Consider the following 20,721-nt stretch of genomic DNA (forward strand, 5'->3'; position numbering starts at 1 on the left):
GCCAGACTTACTCAACACACCTAGTCATCATTAACCCACTGCCAGATAGCCATCCGTTACCGACTAGCAGCGCTGTAGTTACTAATACTTCACAAAGGAACGATTTGACTAGTGCAGTGTTACCTAGCGAGCTACCTAGTTGTCTTTGTCATAGCTTGATAATTGTTAATTGATAATTGCTAGCTAGCCAGCCATCGAGGTTAGCTAGCCAGCTATTTCCGTCCCCCGCGACGCCATTTTTCCTAACCTAGCCAACTATTACCGACGAGCAGCATTGTTGAAACTAAATACACTACAAGGAACGTCTTGATTAGTGTTATGTTAGCTAGCTAGCTACAAAGTTGCTTTGTATCATGACAAGGTGTAGTACTGAAACTACCGAGGTTACCTAGCCAGCTACACGTTCAAAGTCAACAACGCAGCCACTGCTAGCTAGCCTACTCCACCAGCCAGCAGTACTGTATCATTTTAGTCAATAACATTTTTGCAACGTAAGCTTAACTTCCTGTACATTCGAGACGTGTAGTCCACTTGTCACTCCAATCTCATTTGCATTAGCGTAGCCTCTTCTGTAGCTTGTCTACTATGTGTCCGCCTATCCCTGTTCTCTCTCCTCTGCACAGGCCATACAAACGCTCCACACCGCGTGGCCGCTGCCGCTCTAACCTGGTGGTCCCAGCGCGCACGACCCACGTGGAGTTCCAGGTCTCCGGCAGCCTCTGGAACTGCCGGTCTGCGGCCAACAAGGCTGAGTTCATCTCAGCCTATGCTACCCTCCAGTCCCTAGACTTCCTGGCGCTGACGGAAACATGGATCACCACAGATAACACTGCTACTCCTACTGCTCTCTCCTCGTCTGACTACGTGTTCTCGCATACCCCTAGAGCATCGAGCCAGCGGGGTGGTGGCACTGGAATCCTCATCTCTCCCAAGTGGACATTCTCTCTTTCTCCCCTGACCCATCTGTCTATCTCCTCATTTGAATTCCATGCTGTCACAGTTACCAGCCCTTTCAAGCTTAACATCCTTATCATTTATCGCCCTCCAGGTTCCCTTGGAGAGTTCATCAATGAGCTTGACGCCTTGATAAGTTCCTTTCCTGAGGATGGCTCACCTCTCACAGTTCTGGGTGACTTTAACCTCCCCACGTCTACCTTCGACTCATTCCTCTCTGCCTCCTTCTTTCCACTCCTCTCCTCTTTCGACCTCACCCTCTCACCTTCCCCCCCTACTCACAAGGCAGGCAATACGCTTGACCTCATCTTTACTAGATGCTGTTCTTCCACTAATCTCATTGCAACTCCCCTCCAAGTCTCCGACCACTACCTTGTATCCTTTTCCCTCTCGCTCTCATCCAACACTTCTCACTCTCCCCCTACTCGGATGGTATTGCGCCGTCCCAACCTTCGCTCTCTCTCTCCCGCTACTCTCTCCTCTTCCATCCTATCATCTCTTCCCTCTGCTCAAACCTTCTCCAACCTATCTCCTGATTCTGCCTCCTCAACCCTCCTCTCCTCCCTCTCTGCATCCTTTGATTTCCTCTGTCCCCTATCCTCCAGGCCGGCTCGGTCCTCCCCTCCTGCTCCGTGGCTCGACGACTCACTGCGAGCTCACAGAACAGGGCTCCGGGCAGCCGAGCGGAAATGGAGGAAAACTCGCCTCCCTGCGGACCTGGCATCCTTTCACTCCCTCCTCTCTACATTTTCCTCTTCTGTCTCTGCTGCTAAAGCCACTTTCTACCACTCTAAACTCCAAGCATCTGCCTCTAACCCTAGGAAGCTCTTTGCTACCTTCTCCTCCCTCCTTAATCCTCCTCCCCCTCCCCCCCCCCTCCTCCCTCTCTGCGGATGACTTCGTCAACCATTTTGAAAAGAAGGTTGACGACATCCGATCCTCGTTTGCTAAGTCAAACGACACTGCTGGTCCTGCTCACACTGCCCTACCCTGTGCTTTGACCTCTTTCTCCCCTCTCTCTCCAGATGAACTCTCGCGTCTTGTGACGGCCGGCCGCCCAACAACCTGCCCACTTGACCCTATCCCCTCCTCTCTTCTCCAGACCATTTCCGGAGACCTTCTCCCCTACCTCACCTCGCTCATCAACGCATCCTTGACCGCTGGCTACGTCCCTTCCGTCTTCAAGAGAGCGAGAGTTGCACCCCTTCTGAAAAAACCTACACTCGATCCCTCCGATGTCAACAACTACAGGCCAGTATCCCTTCTTTCCTTTCTCTCCAAAACTCTTGAACGCGCCGTGCTTGGCCAGCTCTCTTGCTATCTCTCTCAGAATGACCTTCTTGATCCTAATCAGTCAGGTTTCAAGACTGGGCATTCAACTGAGACTGCTCTTCTCTGTGTCACGGAGGCTCTCCGCACTGCTAAAGCTAACTCTCTCTCCTCTGCTCTCATCCTTCTAGACCTATCTGCTGCCTTTGATACCGTGAACCATCAGATCCTCCTCTCCACCCTCTCCGAGCTGGGCATCTCCGGCACCGCGCACGCTTGGATTGCGTCCTACCTGACAGGTCGCTCCTACCAGGTGGCGTGGCGAGAATCTGTCTCCGCACCACGTGCTCTCACCACTGGTGTCCCCCAGGGCTCTGTTCTTGGCCCACTCCTATTCTCGCTATACACCAAGTCACTTGGCTCTGTCATATCCTCACATGGTCTCTCATATCATTGCTATGCAGACGACACACAATTAATCTTCTCCTTTCCCCCTTCTGACAACCAGGTGGCGAATCGCATCTCTGCATGTCTGGCAGACATATCAGTGTGGATGACGGATCACCACCTCAAGCTGAACCTCGGCAAGACGGAGCTGCTCTTCCTCCCGGGGAAGGACTGCCCGTTCCATGATCTCGCCATCACGGTTGACAACTCCCTTGTGTCCTCCTCCCAGAGTGCTAAGAGCCTTGGCGTGACCCTGGACAACACCCTGTCGTTCTCCACTAACATCAAGGCGGTGACCCGATCCTGTAGGTTCATGCTCTACAACATTCGCAGAGTACGACCCTGCCTCACACAGGAAGCGGCGCAGGTCCTAATCCAGGCACTTGTCATCTCCCGTCTGGATTACTGCAACTCGCTGTTGGCTGGGCTCCCTGCCTGTGCCATTAAACCCCTACAACTCATCCAGAACGCCGCAGCCCGTCTGGTGTTCAACCTTCCCAAGTTCTCTCACGTCACCCCGCTCCTCCGCTCTCTCCACTGGCTTCCAGTCGAAGCTCGCATCCGCTACAACACCATGGTGCTTGCCTACGGAGCTGTGAGGGGAACGGCACCTCCGTACCTTCAGGCTCTGATCAGGCCCTACACCCAAACAAGGGCACTCCGTTCATCCACCTCTGGCCTGCTCGCCTCCCTACCTCTGAGGAAGCACAGTTCCCGCTCAGCCCAGTCAAAACTGTTCGCTGCTCTGGCACCCCAATGGTGGAACAAGCTCCCTCACGACGCCAGGACAGCGGAGTCAATCACCACCTTCCGGAGACACCTGAAACCCCACCTCTTCAAGGAATACCTGGGATAGGATAAAGTAATCCTTCTAACCCCCCCCTTAAAAGATTTAGATGCACTATTGTAAAGTGGTTGTTCCACTGGATATTATAGGTGAATGCACCAATTTGTAAGTCGCTCTGGATAAGAGCGTCTGCTAAATGACTAAAATGTAAATGTAAAAAATGTAAAAAATGTAAGTGATTTATTTAATCGCTATTTGCGATTTTGTAAAGCCTGTATTGGTTGAAAAAAATATTTGGATGTGGGGAGCTGTCCTCAGATAATCACATGGTATGCTTTCGCCGTAAATACTTTTTGAAATCTGACAACGCAGTTGGATTAACAAGACGTTAAGCTTTTAAATGATATAAGACACTTGTATGTTCATGAATGTTTAATATTGTGATGTTGACATTTGAATTTGGCGCTCTTCAATTTCACCGGATGTTGTCGGAAGAGGGTATTACTGTCCTGCCTGAGGGTCACATAGACCTGGGAGAGTTTGTCATTAAATGTATAACAAAGGATGACAAGGAATCTGCTTTTACTGCAGGAGCCAGACTGGGTAACCTGCATGTTTGGTTACTTAGGTGTGTCTCTTTTTTTACTCTCTGATGGGTGTGTTCTTTATAGCGTTCCAATTCTTCTTACAGAGGTGTATGGCTCCATAGCTCAGTGGTTAGAGCACTGGTCTTGTAAACCAGGGGTGGTGAGTTCAATTCTCACTGGGGCCTTGATTTTGACTCCACCCTCTAAGACATTCATCTGAAACTTTACACAGGGTGGGACTTACCATTTCTCTCGCTCTATCCAGCAGAAAGTTCAAAATGTGACAACAAACTGACCATATTGCCCTGCACAAATAATTATCTGCTGTACTACTACTACTGTAAGAGACATTGCCAAACAAACTGAGGATACGATTCCACGTTTGCCGATTCTGTCCTGGGCCGCCAATCATCACTAAAAAAGAGCTGAGACAGGAGTAGCAGAAGTCATGAAAACCAGTGATGCATGTTGAAGGAATAATATCATTAACTTAAACTTTTGCTTATATTAACTGTAACTCAGGAAAAACTTTTCAATTGTTGCGAGTTGCGTATATATTTTTGTCCAGTATAGTAAAGAATGGCTAATTCTGAGAAAGTATTAAAACTTCTTAGGGCTAGGGGGCAGTATCCTGAATTTCTGCCTGACTGACTTGCCCATAGTAAACTTCCTGTACTCAGGCCCAGAAGCTAGGAAATGCATATAATTGGTAGAATTTGATAGAAAACACTTTGAAGTTTCTAAACTGTTAAAATAATGTCTGTGAGTATAACAGAATTGATATGGCAGGCGAAAACCCAGAGGAAAATCCATCCAGAAATCCTATGTTTTTGGAAGTAACAGGCCTTTCCAATGCAAGTCTATGGGCCTACATATAACAATTCCTCCCAGATTGCAGTACCTATGGATTCCACTAGATGTCAACAGTCTTTATACAGAGTTTCAGGCTTGTTTCTTGAAAAACGAACAAGTAATAGTCATTTTTTTCCAAGGGAGCTCAACAGGAAAGTAGGCTTTTGGTGCGCCTGAATGAGGGCGTGCTCTTTGTTATTTTCCTTTCCTATTGAACACCGTTCTTTCCGTCTGAAATATTATCGTTTATTTACATACCTGCGGGTACCTGTGGATTGAATAGAAACATTGTTTGACTTGTTTGGACGAAGTTTACCGGTAGCATTTTGGATTCCTTTGTATGCATGTTGAAGGAGTGGATTACTGAAATCAATGGCGCCAACTCAATTGACTTTTTTGGACATAAAGAAGGACTTTATCGAACAAATCAAACATTCGTTGCGTAGCTGGGACCCTTGCAATTGCAAGCAGAGGAAGATCTTCAAAGTTAAGTGATTTATTTAATCGCTATTTGCGATTTTGTAAAGCCTGTATTGGTTGAAAAAAATATTTGGATGTGGGGAGCTGTCCTCAGATAATCACATGGTATGCTTTCGCCGTAAATACTTTTTGAAATCTGACAACGCAGTTGGATTAACAAGACGTTAAGCTTTTAAATGATATAAGACACTTGTATGTTCATGAATGTTTAATATTGTGATGTTGACATTTGAATTTGGCGCTCTTCAATTTCACCGGATGTTGTCGGAAGAGGGTATTACTGTCCTGCCTGAGGGTCACATAGACCTGGGAGAGTTTGTCATTAAATGTATAACAAAGGATGACAAGGAATCTGCTTTTACTGCAGGAGCCAGACTGGGTAACCTGCATGTTTGGTTACTTAGGTGTGTCTCTTTTTTTACTCTCTGATGGGTGTGTTCTTTATAGCGTTCCAATTCTTCTTACAGAGGTGTATGGCTCCATAGCTCAGTGGTTAGAGCACTGGTCTTGTAAACCAGGGGTGGTGAGTTCAATTCTCACTGGGGCCTTGATTTTGACTCCACCCTCTAAGACATTCATCTGAAACTTTACACAGGGTGGGACTTACCATTTCTCTCGCTCTATCCAGCAGAAAGTTCAAAATGTGACAACAAACTGACCATATTGCCCTGCACAAATAATTATCTGCTGTACTACTACTACTGTAAGAGACATTGCCAAACAAACTGAGGATACGATTCCACGTTTGCCGATTCTGTCCTGGGCCGCCAATCATCACTAAAAAAGAGCTGAGACAGGAGTAGCAGAAGTCATGAAAACCAGTGATGCATGTTGAAGGAATAATATCATTAACTTAAACTTTTGCTTATATTAACTGTAACTCAGGAAAAACTTTTCAATTGTTGCGAGTTGCGTATATATTTTTGTCCAGTATAGTAAAGAATGGCTAATTCTGAGAAAGTATTAAAACTTCTTAGGGCTAGGGGGCAGTATCCTGAATTTCTGCCTGACTGACTTGCCCATAGTAAACTTCCTGTACTCAGGCCCAGAAGCTAGGAAATGCATATAATTGGTAGAATTTGATAGAAAACACTTTGAAGTTTCTAAACTGTTAAAATAATGTCTGTGAGTATAACAGAATTGATATGGCAGGCGAAAACCCAGAGGAAAATCCACCCAGAAATCCTTTGTTTTTGGAAGTAACAGGCCTTTCCAATGCAAGTCTATGGGCCTACATATAACAATTCCTCCCAGATTGCAGTACCTATGGATTCCACTAGATGTCAACAGTCTTTATACAGAGTTTCAGGCTTGTTTCTTGAAAAACGAACAAGTAATAGTCGTTTTTTCCAAGGGAGCTCAACAGGAAAGTAGGCTTTTGGTGCGCGTGAATGAGGGCGTGCTCTTTGTTATTTTCCTTTCCTATTGAACACCGTTCTTTCCGTCTGAAATATTATCGTTTATTTACATACCTGCGGGTACCTGTGGATTGAGTAGAAACATTGTTTGACTTGTTTGGACGAAGTTTACCGGTAGCATTTTGGATTCCTTTGTATGCATGTTGAAGGAGTGGATTACTGAAATCAATGGCGCCAACTCAATTGACTTTTTTGGACATAAAGAAGGACTTTATCGAACAAATCAAACATTCGTTGCGTAGCTGGGACCCTTGCGATTGCAAGCAGAGGAAGATCTTCAAAGGTAAGTGATTTATTTAATCGCTATTTGAGATTTTGTAAAGCCTGTATTGGTTGAAAAAATATTTTGATGTGGGGATCTGTCCTCAGATAATCACATGGTATGCTTTCGCCGTAAAGCCTTTTTGAAATCTGACAATGCAGTTGGATTAACAAGAAGTTAAGCTTTTAAATTATATAAGACACTTGTATGTTCATGAATGTTTAATATTGTGATTTTGTCATTTGAATTTGGCGCTCTCCAATTTCACCGGATGTTGTCGGAAGAGGGTATTACTGTCAAGAGGAGATAAACAAGGTTGTCCACTATTGACATATCTATATATTATGGCCATCGAAATGTTAGCTATTCAAATCAGATCCAACAATAATATCAAGGGGATAGAAATCCAGGGCTTAAAAACAAAGGTGTCATTGTACGCTGAGGACTCATGCTTTCTTTTAAATCCACGATTTGGATCCCTGCACAGCCTCATAGACAATCTAGATCATTTCTCTAACCTCTCTGGAATACAACTGAACTATGATAAGTGTACCATTATAAAATGGGATGGTTTTCAGAGATTGGTGGGAGTGGTTGAGGGTAGCTGAAGGGCGGGACGTAAAATAAAATAAAAAATATGACTAATGTAAAATATACTGTGTCCGTAATATGTATATAGTATGTATAAGCTAGAAGTAGAAGTGGTATGGCATAACAGAATTGATATAGCAGGCGAACACCCGGAGGAAAAGGAGACAAGGAGACTACTAAAAGAGAGTTCTGAACAATGTGCACATAGCTCAGTGGTTATAGCACTGGTCTTGTAAACCAGTTGTCTTGAATTCATATCTCGCTGGGGTCTTGACTGTGACATTCAACTTTTTGTCAAGAGCAAATCTTTTTTATTTTCAATCAAAATAATTGTTGTGAAAGCAACTTTTTTTCTTCAGAAAGGAAGTCATAGTGGACACCTATGAAGAAGGAATGTGCTGAGATGCCATTGGGTCATCCTTGCTTTCATGGCGCTGACTTTCTGGTCTAACTCTTCATCTTACATATCAGAATAGCATTCCCTGACAGACATATTGTGTTCTTTCATCCTTCTGTATAAAAAGCTAACCGTTACACTGTCATGAAATATGGTTTTATATCGACAATGAAACAAATAGGACATGGCTTGTTTATGAGTTGCCATGAAAGAAAGTTTGTTTAATTCAACTGAAAATGGCGAAAACAGGCGTTCGTAGCTAAATGCTTTTGGTTAGCTTGAGAAAAATAATTGCATGATTTATCATTCTACAGTATGAATGTATTTAATATAGTGGAATGTTATGAACTGACAGGAGCTAACTAGTAGCTATGTAAAAGTTGGACGGAAGAACGCCCAGTGCTGCTTACCTTGATGATGGCATCTCAGCACAGTCCAGGAATTGTGAAAAACTGAGTTTAAATGTATTTGGAGTATGTAAACTAAAGGTGTATGTAAACTTCCGACTTCAACTGTATTTTATTTTGTATACATATTGCATATTTCCCATCACCTAATGAACAACCACAATACCAGTCTGGTGTTAAGCTTTCTGTGCTGTATTGACGTATCCTGAAAATTACATCTGCTGCTTAGATTGAACGGTCATATCTCAGTTATTGTTTTCTTATCTCCAAAAATAAGCTATTTTCTTTACTTTCAGAGTGAGAGCTAATGAAGGGGTCGAAAATGTAGATATTGCCAGATGTTCACTGTCCGAGGAACAGGCCATGGAAGCTTTATTGCTGGCAAAAGTGTCCATAACCAGAGGTAATTAAACTGTTCTGTGTTCTTTTTCTCTCTTTCTCTCTGCCTGTCTTGTTGTACATGGAACTTGTCTCATATGTACAGTTTGGAGGAAGAAGGATACCTTGACCTGTCGAATTCTATCCACCTCTTCTGTGTGGGATATGTGTTCCTACCTTGTCTGTGGGCAGATCTGCAGCACTTCACAGAGAAATGGAATGATCACCCTTTAACCTCTCTGGGCTAGGTGGGACGCTTGCGTCCCACGTACTCAACAGCCAGTTGAATCCCGTGGCGCGTTATTCAAATACCTTAGAAATGCTATTACTTCAATTTCTCAAACATATGACTATTTTACAGCATTTTAAAGACAAGACTCTCGTTAACCTGTTATGGCTAGGGGGCAGTATTTTCACGGCTGGATAAAAAACGTACCCGATTTAATCTGGTTACTACTCCTGCCCAGTAACTAGAATATGCATATAATTATTGGCTTTGGATAGAAAACACTCCAAAGTTTCTAAAACTGTTTGAATGGTGTCTGTGAGTATAACAGAACTCAAATGGCAGGTCAAAACCTGAGAGATTCCTTTACAGGAAGTGGCCTGTCTGACCATTTCTTGAACTTCTTTGCCATCTCTATCTTTTACAAAGGATCTCTGCTCTAACGTGACACTTCCTACGTCTTCCATGGGCGCTCAGAGCCCGGGAAAAACCTGAATGTCGTCATCCCAGCCCCAGGCTGAAACACATTATCGCCTTTCTCAAGTGGCCGATCAAGGGACTGTGGGCTTAGGCGCGTGCCCTGGCCGCCCCCGTCTTTGTGATTTTTCCTCTGTTTGCCGAAAAGGAGATTCCTGGTCGGAATATTATCGCTTTTTTACGAGATAAATTGCATAAAAATTGATTTTAAACAGCGGTTGACATGCTTCGAAGTACGGTAATGGAATATTTAGACATTTTTTGTCACGAATTGCGCCATGCGCACGACCCTGATTGACCATTTCGGATAGTGTCTGGGACGCACGAACAAAACGCCGCTATTCGGATATAACGATGGATTATTTTGGACCAAACCAACATTTGTTATTGAAGTAGCAGTCCTGGGAGTGCATTCTGACGAAGACAACAAAAGGTAATCAAACGTTTATAATAGTAAATCTGATATTGGTGAAGGCTAAACTTGCCGGGTGTCTAAATAGCTAGCCCGTGATGGCTGGGCTATGTAGTTAGAATATTGCAAAATGTGCTTTCACCAAAAAGCTATTTTAAAATCGTACATATCGAGTGCATAGAGGAGTTCTGTATCTATAATTCTTAAAATAATTGTTGTGCTTTTTGTGAACGTTTATCGTGAGTAATTTAGTAAATTGTTAGCAAATTCCCCGGAAGTTTGCGAGGGGTATGCTAGTTCTGAACGTCACATGCTAGTCACCTGCTAATGTAAAAAGCTGGTTTTTGATATAAATATGAACTTGATTGAACAGACATGCATGTATTGTATAACATAATGTCCTAAGATTGTCATCTGATGAAGATCATCAAAGGTTAGTGCTGCATTTAGCTGTGGTTTGGGTTTATGTGACATTATATGCTAGCTTGAAAAATGGGTGTCTGATTATTTCTGGCTGGGTACTCTGCTGACATAATCTAATGTTTTGCTTTCGTTGTAAAGCCTTTTTGAAATCGGACAGTGTGGTTAGATAAAGGAGAGTCTTATCTTTAAAATGCTGTGAAATAGTCATATGTTTGAAAAATGGAAGTTTTTGTATTTTAGAGGAGTTTGTATTTCGCGCCACGCCCATCATTGGATAATGGAGCAGGTGTTCTGCTAGCGGAACGTCTAGATGTAAGAGGTTAAAGTACTCTGTAGCCACTTAGTGTGGACACCAGGTGAGACCACACACACACACACAATAACAGTCTCTCTCCTTCACTTCATCCCTCTACCTCTTCTCCCTAAATCCTCTAGGTTATATCAGCTGTGTTGGTGAAAGCCTCCCACATGTGAACTGGCTGACACAGAGGACACAGCATGATCCTAGCTGAGAGGTCACTTGGTCGGGTCAACAAGAAGTATTATTAAAGAGATGCTTTACATTGAAATACAGATAGAGATGTAGTAGTCCCAGAGTTAATGATCCAAGGTCAGTTTTGCATTTCACCTCCTGATGATTATGATGACTGACCGTGTTAGAATAAAAAAAACATGGCTTAATCATGCACTCTCTCTATCTGTCTCTCGTCTGCAGGTATATTTTGATGTGAGAGAGGAAGCCAGTCCCGTCATCGCCACCTCACCCACTCTTAAGATAAACTTTGGGTCAACTGGGGGCCCAAGGCTGGTTAGGAGACACTGCTAGAGACACTGTAATTGTGATGAACTGAGAGAATATTAGGGTAGCACTGTAATTCATTAACCTTTTGGGGTATAGGGGGCAGTATTTTCATTTTCGGATGAAAAGCGTGCCCAGAGTAAACTGCCTAATACTCGGGCCCAGAGTCAAATATTTGCATATTATTAGTAGAAAACACTCTGAAGTTTCTAAAACTGTTTGAATGATGTCTGTGAGTATAACAGAACTCATATGGCAGGCAAAAACCTGAGAAAAATCCAACCAGGAAGTGTGGAAATCTGAGAATTGTAGTTCTTTTGAATCCCTATCGAAACTACAGTGTCTGTGGGGTCACGTTGCACTTCCTAAGTCTTCCATTGGCTGTCAACAGCCTTCAGAAAGTTTTTCCATCATTCTCCTGTTACTGGGCAGAGAATAGTAGCTCAGTCAATAAGTGGACTGCCTGAGGACAAAGGGCTTGGTGATGTGCGAGCCCGCCAGCGCGCCCCTCCTTTTTCTTCTTGAATGAATACGCTATTGTCCGGTCGGAATATTATCGACGTTTTATGTTAAAAATACCCTAAGGATTGATTGTAAACAACGTTTGACATGTTTCTACGAACGGTAATGGAACTATTTGACTTTTTGTCTCTGGTACTGCGCTCGCGCATTATGCCTTTGGATAGTGATCTGAACGCATGAACAAAACAGAGGTATTTGGACATAAATATGGATTATTTCGAACAAAAAGAACATTTCTTGTGGAAGTAGCAGTCCTGGGAGTGCATTCTGACGAAGATCAGCAAAGGTAAGAGAATATTTATAATACTAATTCAGAGTTTTGTTGATGCCAGAACTTGGCGGGTAGCTGTATAGCTTGCTTCGATGGCTGAGCTATGTACTCAGAATATTGAACAATGTGCTTTCTCCGTAAAGTTATTTGGAAATCTGACAAAGCGGTTGCGTCAAGGAGTAGTGTATCTATAATTCTTTCAATAACTGTTGTAAATTTTATCAACGTTTATGATGAGTATTTTTGTAAATTGATGTGCATATTCACCAGAAGTTTTGGTTGTGATACATTTTCTGAACATCACGCGCCAATGTAAAAGGCTGTTTTTGGATATAAATATGAACTTTATCGAGCAAAACATACATGTATTGTATAACATGAAGTCCTATGAGTGCCATCTGATGAAGATCAAAGGTTAGTGAATATTTTAGCTGTACTTTTGGTTTTTGTGATGCATGTCCTTTCTTGGAAAATGGCTGTGTGGTTTTTCTTGTGAAGTTTATGTCCTAATCTAATTTTATGCTTTCGCCGTAAAGCATTTTTGAAATCGGACAATGTGGTTAGATTAACCTCTTGCATCTAGACGTTTCGCTAGCGGAACGCCTCGCCAAATATCCAATGGAAGAACGTGGAGCGAAATACAAATACCTCAAAAATGCAATAATTTCTATTTTTCAACCGTACGACTATTTTACAATATTCTGAGTACATAGCTCAGCCATCACAGGCTAGCTATTCAGACACCTGCCAACTTCGGGGCTCACTGTCACGTCCTGGCCAGTATAAGGGTTAATTGTTATTGTAGTTTGGTCAGGACGTGGCAGAGGGTATTTGTTTTATGTGGTCCGGGGTGGTGTTTTGGTAAAAGGGTGTTTGATTTAGTATTTCCGGGTTTTGGTTTATGATCTATGTTTATGTATTTCTATGTGTAGTCTAGTAAGTGTGTTTCTATGTAGAGTTAATTGGGGTGGACTTCCAATTGAAGGCAGCTGTGTGGTGTTGCCTTTGATTGGAAGTCCTATATTAGTTGGGTGTGTTTGTCTGTGTGTTTGTGGGAAATTGTTCTGTGTTTAGCCTTGTGCCTTGCCAGACTGTCTGTGGATCGTTCGTTCTCTTGTTTGTTGTTTTTGTGTTCATTTTGATTTTTGTGTTCATTTTGATTTAATAAATGTTGAAAATGAACAAACACAGTCCTGCTGCATTTTGGTCCTCCTTCACCGATGATATCCGTGACAGAATTTCCCACCAAACCAGGACCAAGCAGCAGAGGAAGGAGCAGTGGGATTTTGAGTTGGACTATGGTGAGAGATGGACTTGGGAGGAGATCTTGAAGGGAGAAGGCTCCTACACTTGGGAGGAGATCCAATCAGGAAAAGATCGCCTTCCATGGGGTCAGGTGGTAAGAGAGAGAGAGGAAAGGCGAAAGGCTGGTATGGACCGGGAACGTTTCCGAGGAACACGACTGGCGTTGAAGCACGAGAGGCACCCCCAATAATTTTTTGGGGGGGGGCACACGGGTAGTTTGGCTAGGCATAGGAAGAGCCGGAAGCCAGCTACCCGTGGTTATATGGAGGAGCGTATGAGGTGGAGAGCGCCATGTTTCGCTGAGGAGCGCACTCTCACCCATACGCACGCACAGTCCGGTGCGCGTTATTCCAGCCCCTCGCAGGTGCCGTGCTAGAGTGGGCATCCAGCCTGGTAGGAGGATGCCTGCGCAGCGCATCTGGTCGCCGGTACGCCTCCGAGGACCAGGCTACCCAACTCCCGCTCTACGCACGGCTACCATCAGGCTCCTGCACAGCCCAGTCTGCCCTGTACAAGCACCCCGCTCGTACAGGGCTACTAGTTCCATCCAGCCAAGACGGGTTGTGCAGGAGGTAAGATCAAGACCGACTGTGCGCCTCCATAGCCCTGGGTTTCCAGCTCCTGTCTCTCGTGCGGTCGCGGAAGTGAGTCAACCCAGTCCGACTCATCCTGTTCCCGCTCCCCGCACTAGCCTGGAGGTCCGTGTTCACAATCTGGTACGCCCAGTACCAGCACCACGCACCAGGCTTCAAGTGCGTAAACCCAGCCTCGCCAGTCAAAAGTCACCAGAGCTGCCCCGCCAGTCAACAGTCGCCGGAGCTGCCCGCCAGTCAACAGTCGCCGGAGCTGCCCGCCAGTCAACAGTCGCCGGAGCTGCCCGCCAGTCAACAGTCGCCGGAGCTGCCCGCCAGTCAACAGTCGCCGGAGCTGCCCGCCAGTCAACAGTCGCCGGAGCGGCCAGACTGCCCTGAACCGCCGGAGCGGCCAGACTGTCCTGAACCGCCGGAGCGGCCAGACTGCCCTGAACCGCCGGAGCGGCCAGACTGCCCTGAACCGCCGGAGCGGCCAGACTTCCCTGAACCGCCGGAGCGGCCAGACTGCCCTGAACTGCCGGACTGCCCAGACTGTCCCGAGCCGCCAGACTGTCCCGAGCCGCCAGACTGGCCAGACTGCCCCGAGCGGCCAGAACCGGAGCCACCTCCAGATATAGGTGGGTTGGGGAGGGGGGGTGTAGCACAGTGCCGTCGTTGACGGCAGCCACCCTCCCTTCCCTCCCTTTAGTAGGGGGGAATTGTAGTTTTGTTGTTTGGGGTTGTTGTTTTTTTTTGTTTTTTTAAGGTGCTTCCGGGGTTAGCACCTTTAAGGGGGGGGGTACTGTCACGTCCTGGCCAGTATAAGGGTTAATTGTTATTGTAGTTTGGTCAGGACGTGGCAGAGGGTATTTGTTTTATGTGGTCCGGGGTGGTGTTTTGGTAAAAGGGTGTTTGATTTAGTATTTCCGGGTTTTTGGTTTATGGTCTATGTTTATGTATTTCTATGTGTAGTCTAGTAAGTGTGTTTCTATGTAGAGTTAATTGGGGTGGACTTCCAATTGAAGGCAGCTGTGTGGTGTTGCCTTTGATTGGAAGTCCTATATTAGTTGGGTGGGTTTGTCTGTGTTTGTGGGAAATTGTTCTGTGTTTAGCCTTGTGCCTTGCCAGACTGTCTGTGGATCGTTCGTCCTCTTGTTTGTTGTTTTTGTGTTCATTTTGATTTTTGTGTTCATTTTGATTTAATAAATGTTCAAAATGAACAAACACAGTCCTGCTGCATTTTGGTCCTCCTTCACCGACGATATCCATGACACTCACTAAACTCAGAATTACTATTAGAAAAATGGTATTAACTTTGCTGTTCTTCATCAGAATGCACTCCCAGGACTGCTACTTCCACAACAAATGTTGTTTTTGTTCCAAATAATCCATAGTTATGTCCAAATATCCCCGTTTTGCTCGTGCGTTCAGATCACTAACCAAAGGGTAACGCGCGAGCGCATTTCCAGACAAAACATTTCAAAATGTTCCATTACCATACTTAGAAGCATGTCAAACTAATTTTTATGCTATTTTTCTCATAAAATAGCGATAATATTCCAACCGGACAATGCTGTATTCATTCAAAAAGGAAGAGAAAAAATGGCGAGGTCTCGTGAACGCGAGGTCTCTGTCACCAGGCAGTCCACTGACAAACTGTGCTGCTGTTATCTGCCCAGAGACAGGAGACGCGTCAATCCGGTTTCTGAAGGCTTTAGAGCGCCAATGGAAGCCTTAGAAAGTGTCACGTAACAGCTCAGATACTGTAGTTTCGATAGACAAGCAACAGAAGGACTACAAATTCGCAGAAAGGCCACTTCCTGCTTGGAATCTTCTCAGGTTTTTGCCTGCCATATGAGTTCTGTTATACTCACAGACACCATTCAAACAGTTTTAGAAACTTTAGAGTCTTTTCTATCCAAATCTACTAATAATATGCATATTCTCGTTTCTGGGCAAGAGTAGTAACCAGTTTAAATCGGGTACGTTTTTATCCGGCCGTGAAAATACTGCCCCCTATCCCAGACAGGTTAACGAGAGTCTTATCTTTAAAATGGTGTAAAATAGTTGATTGTTTGAGAAAATGAAATTATGAGATTTTTGCTGTTTTGTATTTCACGCCATGCTATTTCACTGGCTGTTGAATAGTGTGTCCCGCAGGTGGGACGGTAGCGTCCCACGTAGCCCTGAAAAGTTAATCATATGCTGTCTGCCTCTGTTCTTACCTTTTTCCCTTTGTGTCTTCTACACCTCTCTTCCCACCTCGTCTTTCTTCCACATTTTATAATGCACACCATATGTGCATTGAAGTACAGATTGAACTTGTATTCATAATATAATATTTCAATTATCATAATTATAATGCATGTATTTATAACACCTGGATAATGAACTTCTTTCAATAAAGCGTTTCACATTCTCCACTGGTTGAAATTAAGTATCTCATTGAAATACTATCCTGTGTCCTCAGATGAATGCAGATGAAGGGAGTTAGATATGCATAGTTTGTTTTCTGTATATACGAATTACAAATCAGCCTTCACTTAAATCATGTTTCTAGTCTATTCCATAGTTACAATGTGTAATTATTGATGTCCCAGGAGCAGGAGTGGTAAACACTGTTGAAGTGAGTAATTGTAATACATACATGCAGACACAGCATCATTCAAAGAATGGAGTTTGATATACCTGGTATTGGATATGACTGAAAAAGAATGTCTCACAGATATTCATACCTGAACCGCACCTTTATTTCCAAGGAAGAGTACGTGATCAATGAATATATTCAATGTACAGGCTACAATTTGGGGATCTCATGCGTGGTAATGACTACAGTACATGTATATAGGACTTGCATCCTTGGCACAATAAAGATATTATATTCTACTCTATCCATAGGCTTCATTAATGCCATTCAGACTTGAAGTTGATACAACAACTATGATAGCTGAGGTTCATAGATTGGTATGAATATTAGTTTAGAACCTAACGTTTTAGGGTCCATACACAGATCGGCTACATACTGTAGCTAGCTACATATCCATAGGCAGTTATTTTTATCCTCCACTACACAGTAAGCAAGTAAATAGTTTGCTAGCTATGTTACTTCAGATGCATTGCATGGCAAGGCAAGCTTACATCCACTGTTTCCCAAGACGACAGCCTGGTTTGCTAGTTCTCAGGAGTCCCTAAAACATTAAACAATACAAATTACAATGTCATACTCATGTCATAATACCAGCTAGCTAGCTGGATAATGTTAGCTAGTCAGCTAACTTGCTAAATAGTGATTTTCGTAAATTAACCTTATGACAAAAAATATGCACAATCGTTTGTCCCTACATTAACTAACATATATCTCTCAATTGTACATTTTTAGCTTAACTCGTTATGATGTTATAATTACTTATATTTGCTTCCACCGTAATGTTTTGTCAGCCATTTTTGCTGAAGAAAGTCACCAGGGACAGGTGGCTCGCGTCAAATTTGTCATTGGAACCATTCAATATGATTGGCCATATAAAAACCTTGGGACCCAAATGCATAATGAGTGAGCTAACTCCCCCTTGTGGTGGTCTGGAGCAATGAAGCCGTGACGCTGGGTACCTCTAAGTCCCGTGGTGTAAGCTCGCAACTTTTAAAGGAGGAACTATGGGGGTGATAAGGGACATATATAAGCCTAGGCAAACATACCACCTGACCTGACATGATACCAACACCTTACTAACGTCTGCGTGACTCCTGCGTTACGTGTCTGACTTACATGACATGATACCAACGCCTTACTGACGTCTGCGTGACGTCTGCGTGACGCCTGCATTGCGTGTTAATAAAAGTCATAATGTGCATAGTTTATATTGATATTTATTCAATATCAACCATAAATGTTAGAAACGTACCATTTTTCCCATGCAAGCAGACATTCCGACGTAGCCACCTTGAACTATAGTGTAGTTTATGGCTTGTGTATTTCCTGTTATCGCTAATGGCATAAAAAAATCATGCCCAATCTATAGATAATCTGTTTTTCCCTCAACACCTTATGGCATGGTATGTCATCTTATCTCGCTGTTTACAGATCTAAATGTTGTTAGCCAATCACAGACTGTTGTTACCAGTTCCACATCAGACAACCAATAAGAGTTGTGTCCACGGCTTTAAGAGGAGTTCATAGGTGCTATTTGTTTTTTGTTTTTAACAAGCGGCAGAAGCGATTTTCGAGTCTCTGCCACAGATAGTTTCATTAGAGACAACGAAAATAATTACCAACATCTACTTGATCCAATTGAGGAGTAAGAAGGCTATATTTAAGTTGTGATATCGTTAGGAAATATTTAGGCCTACTATGTTAAGGCAAATTTTGTTTATTTGGAAATAATTATTTTTTGTTGATAACGTATTGTCGAAAGCAAGTAGGCAATATTATTTACTGAGGAGTTCATATGTTTTCCCAGAGGGTCTGTACTATTCGGGATCCTTGATAGAGATAGGCACTATCTCTATCAAGTATAAATGTATAAAATTGTTAAGTTTAGTGTTAGTTTAGGGTTCAGGGTAAGGACCTTCCAAGGACTCCTGATAACAGTGACCGTTCATAGAGAGAGAGACTGGCACAGTATTTGAGAGCTAGGCGATAACACAGACATTCATTTATTTCTTTTTTCAAGTGGCAGAAGCGATTTTTGAGTCTGCTCCAGATAGTTTCCTTATTATGCCACAGATAGTTTCCTTATTAGAGACGATTAAAATAATTACCAAGATGTCCTTGATCCAATTGAGGAGTAAGTAGGCTATATTTAAGTTGTGATTTCGTTAGGAAATATTTAGGTCTACTGTGCTTTATTTGAAAATAATATTTTTTGGTTGATAACGTGTTGTCGAAAGCACGTAGGCAATATTATTTACTGCGTCGATAGCGGAGTAGGCTAGTGTACAATAACGTAATTTGATGTGCTAGTATTATCTATTTAACCTCTCTGGGGTATGTGGGACACTAGCGTCCCACCCGCGGGACACACTATTCAACAGCCAGTGAAATAGCAGGGCGGCGAATTCAAAACAAAAATCTCATAATTCAAGTTTCTAAAACATACAACTATTATATACCATTTTAAAGATACACTTCTCGTTAATCCAACCACATTGTCCGATTTCAAAAAGGCTTTACGGAGAAAGCATAACATTACATTATATTATGACAGCGCTGAGACAAGAAAAACCACACAGCAATTTTCCAAGCAAGGAGAGGCGTCACTAAAACCAGAAATACAGCTAAAATTAATCACTAACCTTTGACGATCTTCATCAGATGACACTCCCAGGACACAATGTTACACAATACATTTATGTTTTGTTCGATAAAGGTCATATTTATATCCAAAAACCCCATTTTACATTGGTGCGTGATGTTCAGAAAATGTTTTGCCTCCAAAACTTCCGGTGAATGAGCACATCAATTTACAAAAATACTCATCATAAACGTTGATCAAATTTACAACAGTTATTGAAAGAATTATAGATACACTTCTCCTTAATGCAACCGCTGTGTCAGATTTCAAAATAGCTTTACGGCAAAAGCACATTGTTCAATTGTCACAGGCGTCGTAGTGAATAGACCAAGGCGCAGCGTGTTGAGTGCTCATCTTTTATTTTGAATGAAAGCACTTCAAAGAAAAACAAACGACAGCCAAACACTTCTGACCAGGTATACTAACACACTAAACAGAAAGCAACCACCCACAAAACCCAAAGGAAAACAGGCTGCCTAAGTATGGCTTCCAATCAGAGACAACGAAAGACACCTGCCTCTGATTGGAAACCATACTCGGCCGAACATGGAAAACGAAACATAGTAATAGAAAACTACAACAAATTCCCCTAGAAACACAAAACCCCAAAACACACAAAACAACCCCCTGCCACGCCCATCAATATTCTGAGTACAGAGCTCAGCCATCAAAGCAAGCTATACAGTTACCCGCCATGTTCTGGAGTCAACAAAACTCAGAAATAGTATTATAAACCTTCACTTACCTTTGCTGATCTTCGTCAGAATGCACTCCCAGGACTCCCACAATAAATGTTTGTTTTGTTCGATAAACTCCATACTTATGTCCAAATACCTCCGTTTTGTTCGCACGTTCAGATCACAATTCCAAAGGCACAATGCGCGAGCGCAAAACCCTAGACGAAAAGTCAAAAAGTTCCATTACCGTTCGTAGAAACATGTCAAACGATGTTTACAATCAACCCTTAGGGTCTTTTTATCATAAATCTTCGATAATATTCCAACCGGACAATAGCGTATTCATTACAGAGGAAAAAGAAGGAACGGCGCACCTGCGTGTCTGCACAGTAAGCAACTCATTGGCCTCAGGCAGTCCACTTGTTGAGTCAGCTTGTAATGGCTGTTGAAGGGAGTAGACCAAGGCGCAGCGTGGTTAGTGGTCATCTTGTATTTATTAAACTGAGAACACTACACAAAACAAGAAAATGACAGCCAGCAGTTCTGTCAGGTTAACATGAACTAAACAGAAAATAACCACCCACAAACACAATGAAAAAAAAAAAAAACTTACATTTGGTCTCTAATCAGAGGCAACGAGATTCAGCTGCCTCCAATTAGAGACCAACCCCAAACAAATCCAACATAGAAATAGATACCCTAGAATAAACATAGAAATAGAAGAACATAGAACATAACCCCAAAACATACAGAAAAACACCCCTGCCACGCCCTGAACAAACTACAATAACAAATAACCCCTTTTACTGGTCAGGACGTGACACAGCTCTTATTCTCTCCCCAGTCACAGTAGAAGCATGAAACAACGTAATAAAGACTGTTGACATCTAGTGGAAGCCTTAGGAAGTGCAAAATGAACC

The 20,721-nt window shown here is 43.1% G+C and overlaps 2 non-coding genes across 2 annotated transcripts; both read left to right on the plus strand.

Annotated features, from left to right (window-relative positions):
* Positions 1-4,156: 4,156 nt before the first annotated feature.
* trnat-ugu (transfer RNA threonine (anticodon UGU)) lies at positions 4,157-4,229 on the plus strand. Its single transcript has one exon. It is a non-coding gene; the product is annotated as a tRNA-Thr (tRNA).
* Positions 4,230-5,851: 1,622 nt separating this feature from the next.
* On the plus strand, positions 5,852-5,924 carry trnat-ugu (transfer RNA threonine (anticodon UGU)). Its single transcript has one exon. It is a non-coding gene; the product is annotated as a tRNA-Thr (tRNA).
* The last annotated feature ends 14,797 nt before the right edge of the window (positions 5,925-20,721 follow it).

Source organism: Salmo salar, chromosome 05, assembly GCF_965601325.2.
Source record: "Salmo salar chromosome 05, fSalSal1, whole genome shotgun sequence".
In the NCBI taxonomy this organism is placed as follows: domain Eukaryota; kingdom Metazoa; phylum Chordata; class Actinopteri; order Salmoniformes; family Salmonidae; genus Salmo; species Salmo salar.